Genomic DNA, 18,258 nt, shown 5'->3' with positions numbered 1-18,258 from the left:
TTTCTTTCTCTTTAGCTTGCAAATGACCCCTCTTTCTGTGTCCTCACAAGATTGTCCCTTTATCTGTCTGTGTCCTAATCTCCTCTTCTTATAAAGACACCAGTCATATTAGATCTAGGCCCATCCTCACTATCCTGTTTCAATTTTATGTTCACTTTAAAAGTTCTATTTTCAAATCCAATCACATGCTAAAGTAGTAGACATCAGAGTTTCAACAAAGGAATTTTGGGACGCACAGTTGAATCCCTAACAGATTCTGTCTATTCCTTGCTAAGTTCTGTGATGGAGTTGAATCTCCTAACTTCTCTGGGCCCAAGTTGAATCCCAACTTGAAGGAGAGGTTTATGGCTCTTTCTCCCAATGCTGACAATAAATAGCTTGCTTTCTGACTTTCCCATGAAAACCCTCTTGAATTCTAGCACAACTGGAAATAAATGATCACACAGTGGCAGAAGTAGAAGGCAGATGGTCAACAAATTTAATATTTTCCAACACTATCCTTGTAGCAAAGAGAGAAAGAAAAATTGAGACTGTCCAGAGTTCAAAAGAGTCTAAGATTGTCACCATATGAAATTTGTTTGTAGAACTTAGAATAGGAGAGAAACACAGTTAGAGGGAAGAAAGGGTGGAGAGGAAGGAAGAGACTTAACATGCATTTGGGAATTACTCTATACCAGAATCCAATCTTACTGAATCTTCACAATAACTCATGTGATGGGTATTATTGTTATTATTTCTATTTTACTAATGAGGACATTGAGACGTGGAGAGTGGAGGTGGGTTTTGTTATTTCAGCTGAACTAGAATTCACACAAACCAGCTCTTCCTACAGCAATGACTGAACATGCTTTGGCATCTCCTTCCCCTACTGCCTTCCTATGCAGCCATGCCCTGTCACAGGTGATGAGACAAAAATGTGGCTTCTGTATTGTTTCTTTGGTGATTATTCTAAAGAAATGCCAAGACTAATTCTATTATTATTGTCCTCACTGTTGTAGTTTAGTGAAGAGATAAAATTCATTAAAGAAATATCAATAAATACATAAGCAAAATAAAGAAAGTTCTGGAGCATGCCAGACTAATCTATGGTGACAGCAGATTAATGGTTGATTATGAGACGAAAGGATAAGTGAAAGAGGGCTGGAGAGTTCTTTTAAGTGAGATAAAAAGGTTCTATATCTTGATTTTGTTTCTTGCTCTACTTGTGTATACTTTTACCAAAACTCATGGCATTAGTCTGCTTTACTATAACAAACACAGTGGTGCCTCGGTTCACAAACTTAATTCTTTCCATGATTCTGATCACAAACCATATTGTATGAGAACAGAATCAAATTCAATGGTTAGGTTTAATATTGACGTTATGGAGAAATTTGATTTGGTTATTGTCCAATTCAGTTTGAGACTAGAATCATGGAAAGAATTAAGTTTGTAAGCCAAAGTGCCAGTGTATCTGAAGTAAACAATTTATGAAGAGAAAAGGTTTATTGTGGCTCACAATTTAGGAGGTTCCAGTCCATGATCAATTGAGCTGTTTGTTTTGGGCCTGTCATGAGGCAGCACATCATGGTGAGACAAAACTACCCATCCCATGGCCAGGAGGCCAAAGAGAGAGCGGTCCCACCCTCTCCTTCAAGGGCACATCTTCAGTGACTCCAAAACTTTCCACCAGGCATCACTTCTTAAAGGTTCCACTACTTCGCAACAGTGCCTTCCTGGGGAGCAAGCTTTAACACATGGACCTGAATTATAACACACACCAACCTACACACTTAAAATAGGCAAATTTTTTGTATGCAAATTATGCCTTAGTAAGTTGATCTAAAGAGTTTTCTTTTTGAAAACCACCAGAAATCTTACCAAAAGACATGACCATTACCATTTTGGTATCTTTATGCTCCCAGGACACACACACACACACACACACACACACACACACACACACACACACACGCTATGTTCTCTCCCTCCCTGCCTCCCTCCTTCTCCTCCCTCTCTTTCTCCCTCCCCCAATAATGTATCATGAAAACCTTTCCATGTCAATACCTAGCATGCCGCATTAGGATGTTTACAGTGGTAGAATAGATCCTTATGTCCGTGTAACATGATTTACTCCACTGATTCTGTTGGAATATTAGATGTTTCCAATTTTTTGCTATGATAAACACTATCATGAATATCCTTGTAACTAATATCCTTAGTTATTGCCATAAAAATTTCTTCCAGTAAAATTACTGAGTCACAGGGCTCACATTGTTTTTAAGGAATTTGCTGTATCTTTCCAAACTGCCCTCCCTACAAGCTATACCAACTTATCCACCCACTAGACATCTTTTGCTCTTGACTGTAGTCCAACCAGCACTGTGGTGCTCCATGGGAACAGATACAAGGTAAATCCCACTAATTGACACTTGCTAAAATTCCACAGCTTTAAAAGTTATTGAAACCTTACAAAGGCAATCCCTCAGTCTTAATTTACCTGAACTCAAGGCCCATAAAGATGCAGGGGCCTGAAAGTGCTCCTAATTTAACACATCTAGGGCCCAAACTCAGGGTGGAAACTACCACACAACTTCCTAAAAGAATGTTGAGTCAAATCACTAGAAAAGAACTCACATTGTCCCAGGCTCCGATGCTCTCTTCCCCTATACCCACTTAACCTCTTTGGACCAAATCTTGTTGGAGACCAGGCCCTCTGGGGGATGCAGGGACCCTGAAAAATGCTATCACAACTGTCCTATATCAGTCAATTCCAGTTGATTCCACCTTATTCTCATCCTTGACTCTGCTGCGCTGACCTTGGGGTGATTATTTAACCTCTCTACAGCTTCATTTCCTCAATAGAAAAATGGAAATAGTAATTGTACCTGAATAGCATCTTATGAGGATGACACGAGATAATACATCCAAATTCACTATCACCACGCCTAGTCTAAGCAGGTGCTGATAAATAAGTATTACTATCATTTGTTGGCCCCCCCCACTCGTGGCTTCAGGTAGGGGAAACATACAAAAACAACTTCTGGCCTTTGTATTTTGTCCCTGCTGCCCTGGTTTTGATACATAAGGCCAGCCATTGTGTGCTCTTTTTAGTGCTGTCTTAATGCCACCGATAAACTAGGGACATGAAACCCCATTCTTAACGAGAGGCCTCCCACCCCTCCTGCCTCCAGGACCAACCCTGACAAATATAGCAGAAATTACAGGCATCTGATTTAAGGCTGTCTGTGTACACTTTGCCTGGGCCAAGCCCCAAACCCGTGTTCTGCTGCTGCTTCAAAGGGCCATCTCTCCGCCAGTCTCCAGGCCCAGAATAAGCAGCAATTTGGGAGGCAGCCCCCTTTTATTTTTAGTTTTAAAAACCCAAAAAGCCAACATACCAGCGCTCACCCAAGCGTCTCTCACAAGCTGTTGTTTGACTTGGGTTGAGAAAATGACAGGCTGAGTTCTGCACCAAGGGGGGGGGGGGCGCTGGTACGGAGGGAAAAAGCAGTTTTATTTTCCTTCCACTGCCAGCCTCCAGCCCCCTCAACTCCTCCCCTCGGCCTGGGTGGACCCTGCCTGGGTAATCGTTCTTTTCTATATTTAAAAACCACAAATGTGTTTGGTGGAGACTTAATTTCGGAATTGCAGGCGGCGTCTCCTGAGGACAAGGGGAAAGCCGGGGCCGCGTGCCCGCCTGCTGCCTGGAGCTCCCGACTCCGGGGAATCCAGGTCAGGACGTGCTGCCGTCTCGGAACCGCTGCGGGCAGGGAGGCGCAGGGCGCCGGGCTCCACTGGCCGGGCTGGTGGCCTCGGGAAGGGCGTGCCATCTCTCTCCGGTCCTCGGGGGCTCTCTGGACGCCGAGCGGTGCAGGCTCGGCGTCCCTGCTGCGTGCCGGAGCTATCTGAAAGTACCCCCCTCGGTGCGCGAGGCTGAATATGCGCGGCTTGTCAATCGGTGCGGCGCTCTCTCCCAGCTGATAGGGTGACGCGCCGTTTGGAGGCTTAGAGATTGGTTTTTTGATTTGGCTTCTTGCGGCAGCTTAATGGGCAAAGCTCTCGGCTCGCCCAGAAACCAGTCCCTCAACGCGTCCCCTTTGCGCGCGCGGCGAGGCTGAGACGTCTCCCGCGGTGACTGCGTGCGAGGCGGAGAGCGGCGCGCTCCAGTCCCGGGAAAGCCCGGGCGCCCCGCCTGCGAGCCCAACCCGGGGTCCCTCGGAGCCGCCAGGGCGCGCCCTCTGGGCTGCTCGCGTTCTTGCCCCTCCTGGCAGGGATCCCCGCCGCCGGCGGCCGGAACTTCGGGCCTCGCCCGCGCTCCGGGTCTGGCTGTACCCGCTCCTGCAATCGGCGCGGAAGGCCCCTTCCCGGGCCCCTGTCCCCTGCCGCCCAGACCTCGCGCTCCAGATGCTCTGCCCCGCAGCTCCCTGACAGCTGCCAGCCCTTGAGCCCCGGCGGGCGGGCGGCGGCGGCGGCGGACTGAGATGCCCGGGACGCGGCTGCGGCCGGCGGGCAGCCCGCGGGGGCCATGAGCCGCTGTGGCCGGTGAGGAGCCCGGCGGCGGGGCAGCGTTCCTCTTTCTCACTCGGCTCACTTGCCCACTTGGCTCGGGAGGCTGAGAGGAAACGGTGAGTAATGGGGCGAGCCTCCCGCCCTTCCCCTTCGGCAGGCGGCCAAGGCAGGGAAGATGAGACCGGGGGGCTTGGGATGCCTCCAGAGGGTTTTTGGTTGTGAACAATTCTGTTAACAGTTATGTCTCAAGATCATTCACATGCACTGCCATCCTGTGGGATTAGCGCCAGAGTGTGGGGGGGGGGGGGGGGGGGTTGCCCCATAAAGTGCATGTTGGGTGTGCGCTGTTGCGGGGCGGGGGTCTGGCAGAGTGGCTAAGGAGGTTTGGGGGATCCTCGGAGAGAAGCCGGGAGTGTGTGTACAGTCCAGCAGCGGGCTTGCTGGGTTGGTGGCGGTGTTCAGTTTATTGGGGTGGCCGCTGGATTGCGTGCTGGATGCATGTGTGCATGTGTGTGTTGCCTGTGTCAGGGCGTGTTGTGCTCCTGGGGCTGAGTACCGGGTTTGGGGGCAAGGATGGGAGCGCGTTGTTCATTCGGCGCGCGCCCGCGTGCACACACGCACGCGCGCACCCCAACCTCGGGACTCCACCGCCGCGGGTCGGGAACTGCAGGGACAGCGCCAGCTGGTGCCAAGGGGGATGGCGAGAAGGAGGGGTTCTCCAGTCCTGCGCGGGCCAGGGTGCAGGGCGGGTGGTCTGGGCGGTCCTGGGCCAGGTGGACAGAGGCGAAATATATAGTAATTACCACCACCACCCCGCCCTCGTCCCCGCAAACACAGACACACGCACACGCACACACATAGCCACAGGCCCTCATATAGAGGCCAGCGCTGCTTCTACAGGCCCTGGCTGACCTGCCCTGAGGACCTGAGCCACTGGGGGAAATAAGGAAAGCCATTTGTTGTGTGTGTGTGTGTGTGTGTGTGTGTGTGTGTGTGTACAGTTTTTCGTCTTTATTCAGTTTATTTTATTTTCACTACGGAAGGGGAGAGGTTAAAGTAGAACAAACGCCTTTAATGCAGTGCCATAAATTTAGCCCCCCCCCCCCCAGCGATTCAAAACCCTGAACGTTTGGTGCTAGGGTTCCTAGGCAAAAGCATTGAAATTGGGTGCAATTTATCAGAAACACAGGCTGCAGCTGGGAGCCAGGTGCCTAGCTCCTGGTTGGTCAAGAAACCCCTAAGTGTGTGTGTGTGGGGGGGGGTGAGTATGTGATAGGAACACATCCAGCTTTTTGCTGGGGCACCAAAAGGGAAGCCTCTGGCCTCTGCGACCTGGTGACATGCAGCCGCGTGTGATTAATCTTCCACAGCTGTTGTGCCCCATCCACTTGCACTGAGCTCTTGTTTACCTCGGTTTTCAAATATAGCTGCTGCGCCATGCTCTTGCTGAAAGAGGGGGATCAGTTCACAGCGTCTGGGTGCTTGGCTTGCCACTGGCCCTTCCGTTCGTTGGCCAGCCCGGCTTTGCTGGATCCAACTTTAAGAGGAAGCGACCCCTCATACCTTGCAACTGTCCAAATGAGAAAGGCTGCTGGTCAGAGCTTGTGATGACTAGATGTGGGCCAACACCTGCCTCCCCTCGTTGCAATCTGCAATAGCCCTCAGCAGTGTCTTCACACAAGCCCACTGCCTAGTCTCCTCTTCCTTTAAATCAAATACAGATGCTTGCCTGAGAAACCACAGATGAAAACTACCAAACGGAACCGGGTTACAGTGGTTCTTTCTTTGGCTTGATGAAGATGGGGAGGCCATTCGTGACATTTTCTCTACCTGGACAGCTTATTGTTCTGCCCACACCCCTGATGTGCTTCTGTTTGCCCTCCAGCTCCCAGCTCCTTCCTTCCTTCCTTCTCCCGGAAGGAAGCTGCCACACTTTCTCTGACTAGGCCATTTCCTATGTCTTGTTTCTTACACCCCTAACCTGAATCTATCACTTTGAAGTAATGTAAAGATGCGTAATAACTTCTGTGATTGAGTAATGCTGTCCGCAGCTCTAGACAGTAATCTCCTCAAAGGGAGGAAAGATGCCTCCACATTCTATCCCCAGGACTGAGCCCAGCATAGAGCAGGCACTCAGTAAATGTAGTTGAATGAGTGACATTGAAGGGACAAGTTATAGTTTCCTCTCTCTGCTCCTGCTCCTCTGATCTTCACTTCACACTATGGTCCCTAACCTGCTGGGCAGAAAAAGGAGAAGAGGGTTATCACAATGACCCTGTTATAAGAATTCTCTTCCCCTGTAAGCCTCAGTGGGTTAGGGCCTTGTCACACTTGCCCCAGCCCTTCACTGCTCCTGTGCAAGGTGGCTCCTGGCACAGTCTGGGCAGAGTTACAGGTATTGTCTGTGGGCAGTGACAGTGGTCATTGTTCCCTGGCCTGCATGATCCAGGCATTGCCCACAATCTGGATTTGGGGAATATGCCACACATCTTGACTTCTCTTCAAACTATTCACTGAACCATTTATTTAAATGTTCAATAACCACCCACACTGCCAGGCTTGTGGTAGTAGAAGAGAACAGTCCCTTTTCTCATAAACATACATTCCTGCAGGCATAAGCAACCAGTGAACAGGTAATTCTCATATAACATGACTTCAGCCAGTGAAAGGTAAATCACAGGTCAACAAAAGCACACAGAAGGAACACCTCTCTATAGGGCTTTAAGGGGGATTCATGGGGGACAGCCAAGCCGAGAAAGGATAAGTAGGACTTAGCTTTGGTGAAAGCAGAGAAAGGAGGGGAGGGAAGGCAAGAAAGTATTAGAGTGAAAAGATCCACACGAGGAAGCCTAAAATAAGAAGGACTCTTTCAAAAAGTACAGACAGAGTAAAGGGCAGGGAGATTAGTTCAGAGAGGTCACAGAGCCAAACCTTACAGGGCTTGTGCTCTATGCTAAAGATTTCCCCCGAGTTTTCAGTGGGGTTTGGGGAAAGTTTTAATGCTGAAGTGAAGGGTCAGATTGGCATGTTCAGGAGTGTGCTGATGCTGACTGGAGCTGGCTAAAGCTGGGATATAAGGTGAGAAGGAAGCAAAGTGGCAGGGGGCTGTTGTAGAAACTCAGGTGGTCCTGGCTGCCGGTGAGGGTGAAGGTAGATTTCTCCACTCATTTTAATGTACAAAATAGACATGCCCTTCTTAGGGAGACGTTCTACTCGCTTTCTTTAATAAGACTGGTTCAGGTTTAGTTATTCATTTGTTTTTTTTAATGGATACTCTGAACCCAACTTTGGACAGGGGTCCTTAAAGGAAAAAAGAAAAGGCTCCACTTTCAGCCTACTAAGTTGTAGGGCAAGTCAACTCCCAAAGATCAGATATGGAAAGGGCCTTGAGGCTGGAAAAGGCCCCAAGAAGGAGTCTGAGGATAATAAGGATTTAGGTCCATATTTAAATCCCTAGAGACTGTAGAGCAACACCTTTAAATAGGAAAAAAACAATCACATGTGTATGTAGATGGATTAAAAGAACAATATTAAAGAGTGGTGAAGGCTAATGCCAGGATCCAGGGTGTTCCGATAGGATATACAGGGCAATGTCTATGAAAAGAACAGCTTTGTTTTATCATAGATATAATTTGGAACCATCCATGGAACACTTAGTGCCTTGATACTTGGATTGACATATAGGTCTCCCCTTGTTGTGTACAGAAACACTGGGTCGGGCCGGGGATTTGGCTCAGTGGTGCTGCCTAGCAAACGCAAGATCCCTTGTTTGATCCCTGGTACCAAAAAACCACAAAAACCACAAAACAGAAACACTGGGTCATGTAGTGACAGGATCTGGAAGTGGGACTGAAAACTAATCTTGCCTTGGTTTCGGTGTGATAATTTCAAGTCACTTAAGAGGAGAGGACCTCAAAGTTCTGAGAGAATTAAGTAGGCAGCGTGAGCATGGACAATATTCTTCCTTTGCACCCTGATCTCTCCACTTGTTTCCTCATCTTTCTTGTCACCACTTTCAGAGTTAAAAAAAAAAAAATCCCCCTTCCCTCCTGCACAGTGATCAGGAGCCAACCCTGCCTTCCTAAATTGACCTTGACTCTTGCTCTTTATATGAAATCTCTTGCTTCCACACAGCATCCTCTCCCTCCACAAATCCTGTTCTAAGAAGCGTATCACTTGTCCAGTCCCCAGTTCTCCTCCCCGTTATTCTTTCTCCTCATCTTGCCTTCAGTAAACTGTTGAAATTTTAGCATAATTATCTGCCTCTATTTCTTTGTCACTCATTCAGTCATGTAAACCGCTTTTCTTCACCTTCTTCTGAAGAACTCCTCATTCCCCAAATTATGGCTTAATCTTGATATCTTCCCATCATTATATATGTTGACCATTAGCTCCTAGAACTTTCCTCTTTTGTCTTGCACCCTGAACTCTTCAGATTACACCAGCTCTCCTTGATCCTCTCTCCGTTTCCTCTTTAACATTCTTTTCCCCTTTCCAGTTTTTCCTTTCTCCATTACCCATTTTCAGTCTCCCTCAGTGGTTTGTCCTCGTTCTTCAAGGAGTACAGTTTCTTAGTAGTCTGTGCCTTTGTCTCTCCAGCCCCTGTGTCTTGTTTCCAGCCACTGGCACATTTTATCCAACACAATATTCCACATTTTATGTAACTCCTCATACTAACCCAACAGCAGCTGTCCTTAGAAGTTGCTTCTCCTGACTTCCCACTTTCTACTGGTAGCACCAACAAATTGCCAATCACTGGCTCAAAACCTCCAAGTTTATCTTTGATTTATTCCCCATGTTCCCCAAGTTTTACTTATTGTCTTTTATGCCCATTCCTGTCTTCTCCATCCCTACTATCACTACTTAAGTGCAAATTTTATAACCTCTTCCATGATAATAATAATATGTCTGTGTTTATCACCTACCAGCTACTCTACTGCAATGTGCTATACACTTATTTTCCCACTCAATCCTTGCCATAGCTACATGAAGTAGTATATTGGTATTATTATACTGTGGAAAAATAGTTTTCTTTTTCCCAATTTTACCCTCTTTTCTTTATATTAAATTTGACCACTGTTTCAAGACTCACTTCTTTATTTTTTTAAGACTCACTTCTTAATACACCTTGTACACTTGTAACTTTCTAACACAAAAATCTTTGAAGGGTCTCCTATTTTTCTACCTCTTCCAATTATTAAAAGGCCTGCGGCCTGGGTTGCCACTCATGCCTAGCCACATTGTTTTTTGAGTAGATTTGCCCTTTACTTTTCTGTGCATTGGCTCACAGTTTGCCTGCCTGGGACTCATACCCATTCTCTAATGTTCAATTCAAATGCTCCTTCCTGATGGGAAGGCTTTTATGGCGAAGAAGTCCCTTGCTCCTCTGAGTCTTGATAACACAGTGCCTGTTTTTGGTGAGTGCTTTATACTTTCTGAAATGCGTATGTTGTTTTGCGGTTTGGGGGCTTTCTGCGTGTGGCCTGCCTCCCTTCCTTGGCCAAGCACCACTTCTTCCTCTCGCTCCCTGTCCTATGCCTGAAACACAGTGGCTGCTCAATGCAAAGTGAAGGAGTGAACAAACCAATCACCTGCCTCCCTCTTGAGGCTGCTGAGACAAGGTCAATAGTATTTATTGTAAAAGTGGCAAGTGGTAGAGTCAACAATCAAGCCAGGAATAGTTAACATGGTGTAATGGAAGAAGCGCTGAGCTGGTGGTAAGAAGGTTAGATTCTTCTTTTCACCACTTCTGACAATGGCAGGTAAGACCCACCTCTGCTGTCTGGCCCTTGGCTTCCTTATCCATGAAAAGAATTTAAGTTGGATGTGTTGATTTTTAGGCTCCTGACCTGACAGGGAGTATTCAGTGAGTCTTGTTTCATGGCATACAGATGACCTCCTGCTAAGAATGCTTTTAGTGCATTAGAACTTTCCTCCTGTAATGTGAAGGCCCCAGTGGGTCTGTTTTCACATTGGGTCTCTAGAGGTCAACTGGCTAGTCAGCTCAGCTGTCTGCATGTCAGGTCTCAATGCACCCTGAGCTGGTCTGGGTGACCCGATGGGCCTCCATGGGCAATCCTCAGTGTCACCTCCCACTGCAGATGCCAGGGCATTCACAGAATGCCTAATAGTGATCTAGGCTCCCAAATATTCCAGCCATGCTGCCTCAGCTCTAGCACTTCTGCTTTTTTCAGAACCACAGGGGCTCTTGACACTCTGCTCAGTGTCCTTCCCGAGGCTCTGCCCATCCTGACCATGCCACCATACTCCTCCCTAGGGAGGCAGGAAGAATTATCTTGAGGCTGTGACTTTGAGCCCCTCAGAAAGAATTAATGGAGGGAATCAGTTTCAGGGGGAATCATGAGGGATGTGGAGAGAAAGCACAGCTTCCAAGATAGCACCTATATCTGCGGGGAGTCTGAGAGTCTTCTAGCGCCCTCTTATAAAAGGGGGACCCAGAGCACCCCCAGAGCTGAGTGTACAAGAGAACCCCCCAGCCATGTTTTGGAGAGATGACTTTGACTGCCACTCTCCATTTGTTCTTCACTCAGGCAACAATATGATTTAATTCCATCTTTCAACATTTTAAAAATTAAGCTAAATTAAATTGCACTAAAATACATCAACCTCTTAGGGAACGGTCTGAGGAAAATGTACATAAAGGAGACTGATCAGCACCTTCCCCTGATGGCTCCGCAGCAGTACAGGACATCAGCCCTCTTCCTACGAATAACCTCAAAAGACAGAGACCAGTACACGGAGCAGTCTGAACGGGTGATGCAAGATCGAAAGTTTGAGCTTGGCCCAGGCAACGTAGCAAGAGCTTTCACATAAATGAATGAATGACGGAATAAATGAAAGAATGAATGGCCTGGGGATGTAGCTTAGTGCAAAGGCCCTGAATTCCATCCGCAGTACTGGGGCAGGGGAAAGACTGGGTGGTGGCTCTGGAACAGCAAGGGGCAGTAGTGACATCTGTCCCTGTTTGACCCCAAGGTCCTTTCAGTTGTAAGGGTCATTTTTTCTCTTGGTCCTGACAACCTCCTTTAGTCCCGGAAGAAGGACTCTGCTGACTGCCAGAGGATCAAGGTTTGGTTCCGGCTTCATTATTTATGGGCCTAGAAATTCTTGGCAATCAACTGAGCCCCAGTTTCTTCATCTGTATGACCATCCTCACAAGAAGGATTCATTGAGATCGTGTGAATGAGAAGGTGTTTGCAAACTCATGGCACACAGTACAGCTTAATCTTTGTCAGATACACGAAGCAGTGTAAATGTTGGTTGTCACTATGATTTACTTGAGAGGAAAAGGAAGGTGCTGATGAGAGGGCAAGGTGGAGAGAAGCAATTGCATTAAGAAGTGTACCATTGACTTCTGCTGCATCACCATGTGGCCCTTTGGTTCTCTTGAACATACAAAACTACCTGTTCTCTGAGGTCTTTGGCTATAACTACATGTTTATTTCTCTGCCCCAAGGCTTGCTAGGAAATTTGGACTCTCCCCTCATCGATGCATCTTTCCAAAATCACTTAATCCAACAGTTATTGTTCATTCATTCAACAAATACTTACCAAGAGCTCATTACACCAAACTGTAGTCCAGGCACTGAGAATACTGTGGTGAATGAGAGGGGCAAGGTTTTTGCTCTCATGGAGTTTACATTCCTTGATAAACAGGCAGACAAACAAAAGCAATGAGAATTTCAGCAATGATGATATATACTATAAAAAAAATGAAATGACAGAATCCTGGGTGGGGGAGTCACCTTTAAATAAGATGGGTAGGGAAAGCCTCTCTGAAAAGGAGGCATGTGAGACCTGAATGAGATTAAAAAGTGACTCCTGGGGATATGGTGGCTAAGTATATTCCAAGCAGATGGGCCAGTACCTGCGTAGGACCTAAGGCATGTTCATGCTTGGCCTCTTTTAGAAACTTCAGAGAACTTTGTATTAACCATAGTGCATTGCAAATGTGACAAAATAAAGTGATAGATAAGATCAGCAAGTTAGAAGTTAGCAGACCAGTCAGTAAGGGTGGAAGGTGCTTCAAGAACAGAGGAGATGCAAAGGATGGCATGATTTATCTGGTATGTTTTATTTATTTATTTAGCAATACTAGGGATTGAACCTAGGGCCTTCACATGGAGCTGCAACAGCAGACCTTTTTTATTTTTTATTTTGAGACACAGTCCTGCTAAGTTGCCCAGGCTGGGCTTGAACTTATGCTTCTTCTGTCTCAACCTCCTAGAGCACTGGATTTCACCGTCATGCCTAGTTTGGTTTATATTTTTTAAAGGACATCTCTGGTGTTTTGTGGGGAGTATTGAAGGAGTGGAGCAAGACTGACAACTATTGCAAAGTCCCAGTAAGACACATAATATTGAGTCTCTAGTAGCTAGAACAGAGTGTGACACATACTTGGCACTCAATAAATTTGAGAACACATTCAGGCAAAAATGATCTTCACAGAACCTACAACTCTGATAGATGTATTTACAGTAAGTGCTCAACAAATACATTTTTCTACAGATCAATGGGTGGAATAAGGCTTCCTTGTTGTCACTCTAGGGTTTGCGTAATCTCAACATTTTGGATCTTTAAAAATAATTGTTATTTCTCTGGCCAGCACTATTTCTTACAACAATACATTCCATGGACTCATTTCCTTCCATGTGAGACTGCATTCTCATTTGAGACAAACACGGTATGTCCAGTTCCACCACTTCTGTGACAGTCTCAGTCAGTGTTTGTAAGTCCTAAACTATTTGCTCACATTTCGATACTGATCTTGTGTATTCTTCTGTGTGCTTGTCCAGGGTGGGGACAGACCTGCTTCATAAGTGCATCTCCAGAGCTTATCACAGTCTGGGCTATTGAATCAACAAATGGCCCCTCCCTGGACCAAAGTGAGGAATACTCTGGTACCTCTGTTAAATTCCAGGATCTCCCTGATTATCTCCCAGAGAGCCCAGAGCTCTCACTGGTCTCATTTGTTCCACTGTCACAGGAAGTCCTAAAGCTAAGCAAGTGCTTAAGTTGGGTGGTTTTGTGTTGATTTATTGACCTTCCATTCTTCAAGCCTGGGTATCTCTGAAACAGGAGCATCTTTGTAGAGCCAATGGGATGAAGAAGGTTTCTGATGTGGTTTGATCCTCGCGATGCCTCTTCATTCCTCTTTCATGATCATCTTCTGTCTCCAGTGGGCTCCAGCTTAGACTGATTCTACTTTTGATAGCTTTGAAATCCATATCTTCCTCAGCAGCCCTGCTTACACTGGCTACATTCTCCTCACTCACCCTACAGAGCATCTGAACCTGTTTTCCAGCTTCCAGTTTACCCTGCTTTCTGTTCACCCGTTCAGTTTCCACACTGTCATCTCTATGGATTGCCTAGCCAAAGGAAAAATGTTGATTTTGTTCTTCCTCTAATTAAAAAACTTTCAACATTATTGCTGTTTATTGCCCCTGACATAATGCCCAAATTCCTTGGCCTGGCATGCAAGGTGTTTCACTAGCGATTCCTTTCTTATCTCTGCAGCTTCTCCCAGGTGTCCTATCCGGCAGCCATTGCTTGCTCGTCTGTAACACTCGGTTCAGTCAGGCTTCCACGGCCTCTGGCATGGGCTTCCTGCTGCCTTTGTTGGTGGGGCCCTAGCCTCCACCTGGTTAATTCCTGGTCATTCTTCAAATTCTATGTGTAATGTTACCTGGTTCATGGAGCTGGCATTGAGGATTCCAGCAATGCTAAACCTTCCTTCCTCAAGCTCTCTTGGCACATTACACATGTTTCCAAACCTAATGTTTGTTTTGTCCTAATTATTTGGTTTTCTGTCACTGTTCTCCAATAAAATGTGTGCTTTTCAAGGGGGATTATATTTTGTTTGTATTACTCAAATTTGAAAAACCTTGCTCACAGCATCCCTGACAGATGGTTTTCCACCCTCCATGTGAACACTGCCAAGGTGGGAGAAATCACTGAATATTATCCTTTCCATTTTTGCACATTCATTCAATATAGCCATTCATTCAATAAATATATACTGAGCAACTATCATGTGACAAACACTGATTTAGGCACTGGGTATACAGGCATATCAAATAAAAATTCCTACCTCCTTGGAACACATACTTTTTTTGAGTGTTTGTGGAAAAAATAAGTTTAGAAGAAAGCAGAATAACTTTCTTGTGATAATTCAGTGAAAGTCAGCCTGCAGCATATAGATAGGTTTCATACAAATGTAAGTATGTATGCATGAATGAATGAATGAGTGAGTGAGTGCTTGAGTGAATGAAAAAAGAGGTCATAAAGAGGGAAACTGACCTAAGTAGTCATCACTGAAAGAGAAAGTAACTAGAAACATCTTGCTGACAAAGGACAAGTAGCATCATTTTCCTATGAAGATAGGAGGACTCCTTGGTAAACATGTAAACCAAGCAAGCATCAAGTTTAGGGAGAGACAAAGGGAAAATCTGTTTATGTGAGTGGGAAATTGATGCTACTATTCTTGGTGAGGTATGAAAGCAAATGAATATCCAAGAGGGTGGAATGTGTTTCTAGTACATGGAAAGACCTAGGGGTATTCACCTGTGACTCAACTCGCATTCCACTGTAAGTCCTTATCCTGGTCCAAAGAAAATTCGTAATGGTTGGAATCCCTAAGATGCAGATGTCACAGTAAGGGTAAGTTTGTCTTCTCTCCCAGAATTCTCAAACTTGGCTGTACCTCAAAATCAACGAAGGAACTTTAAAAAAACATAAACAGCTAGGTTCTACTCCCAGACAGTACAAAATTTAGATCTCAAATAGAATTCAGATGTCTGTATTTTAGAACCTCAGAGTTTTTCTGATGCACTGTCAACTGTAGAATGTGGGCCTAGTTCTATAACCATCTGCAATTAGGGAATGACTAGATAGGAATCTAGGTCCATCAGCAGGAAAAACAGAATTTAATCTGAGCAAAGTCCTCTCTCTTCTCAGGTTTCGTGCTCATTCTCAGTGTTTGCAACTCTCCATATCTGTCAAGGACAGATCCTCTAGCTTCCTCTAAAGGCACAGTCCTCTAGCTTCCACAAGTGTGGTGACCTTTAGGAATCTTGGAGTCAGAATTTTAGAGGGAGAAATGATATCAGAGGTCAAAAGTTACACTGAGTGTGACTATTCATTGTTAAAAAAAAAATCCCTACATGGAATTGAAATCCATCCTGGAGTTTCCAGAAGAGTGTGGAAGATGGACATGTAAGCAGATAAGCCCATTATCGTGTGGCAGGTGCGCCAGTGGCAATCAAACTGTTAGAGGAAGCCAAAGGAATAAATGACTCATTTTGAAAGTAGAGGAGATTCCATCTCATTCCAGAAAGAATGGCAGCTATCAAGAAATTAACCAATAACAAATGCTGGTGGGGCTGTGGGGAAAATGGAACCCTTCTCCATTGTTGGTGGGAGTGCAGACTGGTGCAACCACTGTGGAAATCAGTATGGAGATACCTCAAAAAACTAGGATTAGAGTTCCCATTTGACCCTGCTATTCCCTGCTGGATATCTTCTCAAAAGAATTAAAAGAATCATACCACAGTGATATATGTGCACCCATGTTCATAGCAGCACAATTTTTAATAGCTAAAACTTGGAAACAGACCAATTGCCCATCAACTGGAGACTGGATAAAGAAAATGTGCTATTTTTTGTTTTGTTTTGTTTTTTATAAAATGGAGTACTACTCCGCTATAAAGAGTGAGAAACTAGAGACATTTATAGCTAAATGAATGCACATGGAGGCCATAGTCTTAAGTGAAATAAATAGGACACACATGTAAATACTGAATAGTTTCTCTGGTGTGAGAAACTGCAAGTGTTAATAAGGATTAAAATGTATAATGTGAAATAGAAGAAAAGATGCAAAGGGGAAGTGGGAGGGGAAAGGAAAGAAGGGAATGGAATTAAGATGAGAAAATGAAAAAATGGAAACAAAGTCTTTGTAAATAGGGAGGGATGGAGGGGTTGAAGGGAGGCCAGGGGAAGGGAGAAAAATCAGAACCAAGATATATTATGTAAAGGTACAAATTCCCAATAATGAATGTCAGCATATTGTATACTTAAAATGTACCAATAAAATTAAAGAATGAAAAAAAAGAGGAATGGCAGCTATCAAGAAATCAACTAACAACAAATGCTGGTGGGGTTGTGGGGAGAAAGGAACCCTCTTCCACAGTTGGTGGGAGTGTAGACTGGTGCAACTACTGTGGAAATCAGTGTGAAGATTCCTCAAAGAACTAGGACTAGAGGTCCCATTTAACCCAGCTGTTCCCCTGCTGAGTATCTTCTCAAAGATTAAAAGCATCATACCACAAAAATATATGCACACTCAAGTTTATAGCAGCAGAGTTCGTAATAGCTAAATCTTGGAAACACCCCAAGTGCCCATCAACTGGAGACTGGATAAAGAAGATGTATTAAAAAAAAAAAAATATATATATATATATATATAATGGAGTACAACTTCTCCATAAAGAATGATAAACTTGGGCTGGGGATTTAGCTCAGTGGTTTTGCCACCTGTTGTGCAGCACAAGGACCCGAGTTTGATCCTCAGTACAAAAAAAAAAAAAGAATGATAAACTAGAGCCATTTATAGCTCAATGGATGCACATTGAGGCCATACTCCTAAGTGAAATAAATAGCACACACGTGTGTAAATACCAAATAGTTTCTTTGGTGTGAGAAACTGCAAGAGTAAATGAGAACCAAAATGTATAATAGATAATGTAAAATAGGAAGAAAAGGTCCAAAAGGAAAGGGGAAGTAGGGAAGGGGTGGGGGAAATGAACAAAGGGAAGGAAAAAATATGAGAAAAGAAAGGAAAAAAGGAAACAAAATAGGGGGTTGTGGAGGGGTGGAAGAGAAGGAAGAGGAATGAGGATAAAAGAAGAACCAAGATATCTCATGTACAGGTACAAATTCCCAATGATGAATGTGATCATAATGTATACCTAAAATGTACCAATAAACTTAATGGAATAAAAAAAAAAGAAAATAGAGGAAGAGGGGGTATTGTCAAGGAAGGTTTCCTAGAAGAGGTGGAGCTTTCTGAGGCCCTAGGTTCCTACCTACTCTTCTACCATGCCTTCCATCCCATGAGGCTTGGAAGCAGACTTTAGCATGGAGAGCAAGTTTCAGTTGCTCAGCCACTAGACCTCAGGTGAACCACCAGTCTTTGATCCCAGTCTCCTCATTTCCAGAACAGATGGCAATAGCTGTCTCACTGTGGCCCTGAGAGTTGTTAAATAGCAGAAACAGTGGACCCTCAATTTACAACCAGCCTGACATACAAACAACTTGGGTTAATTAAGTTAATGGAAGATTCATCTGCCTCATGTTTTCTATAATGTGCACTCAGGTAAACATCCAAATCTCAGCTGAATTGAATTACAACTAACTTGACTTACAACCAGCCCTCAGGAACTGATCGAATTCATAAGTCTAGGGTCCATGGTACAAGAGTGCTTAGTGCAGTGATGAGTGGATGTGATCATTATCTTTATTTTTTAAAGTCTTGTATCATGATAAAGTAGGAGGAAACTGAGGCCTGCTGGTGCCCTGTTCTGTCTAACGGCTTTCTCCTCTTATGTAATGGTGTCTGGAAGAATGTCAACAGGATTGGTATATAGCTCCAGTGTCATTAAGAGTCTGAGGGGCTTCAGGGAGGGTAAAATATGACAATTGTATGAGATTGGAGAAGCAAAAACAGTATGCTATCATTTCCCACACTTC

The 18,258-nt window shown here is 45.0% G+C and overlaps 1 protein-coding gene across 9 annotated transcripts in view; it reads left to right on the top strand.

Annotated features, from left to right (window-relative positions):
- Positions 1-3,459: 3,459 nt before the first annotated feature.
- Positions 3,460-18,258, top strand: part of Slc8a3 (solute carrier family 8 member A3) — a 144,875-nt gene continuing 130,076 nt past the window's right edge. For 2 of the 9 annotated variants that reach the window (XM_087195330.1, XM_021247149.2), the window contains exon 1: positions 4,037-4,607. The gene's annotated coding sequence lies outside the window, so the exon portion shown is untranslated. Of the gene's footprint in view, positions 3,566-3,590; positions 3,715-4,027; positions 4,608-18,258 lie in introns of those variants that run through there. The other 7 variants (XM_087195329.1, XM_087195328.1, XM_087195333.1 and 4 more) reach the window with 7 other exon arrangements.

The sequence above is a fragment of the Heterocephalus glaber genome, unplaced genomic scaffold (genome assembly GCF_053883595.1).
Source record: "Heterocephalus glaber isolate CG9 unplaced genomic scaffold, H.glaber_assembly_v1.0 deba00001608, whole genome shotgun sequence".
In the NCBI taxonomy this organism is placed as follows: Eukaryota; Metazoa; Chordata; class Mammalia; order Rodentia; family Bathyergidae; genus Heterocephalus; species Heterocephalus glaber.
The sequence above is the reverse complement of the archived record's forward strand: the minus strand, read 5'-3'. Positions and strand labels throughout refer to the sequence as shown.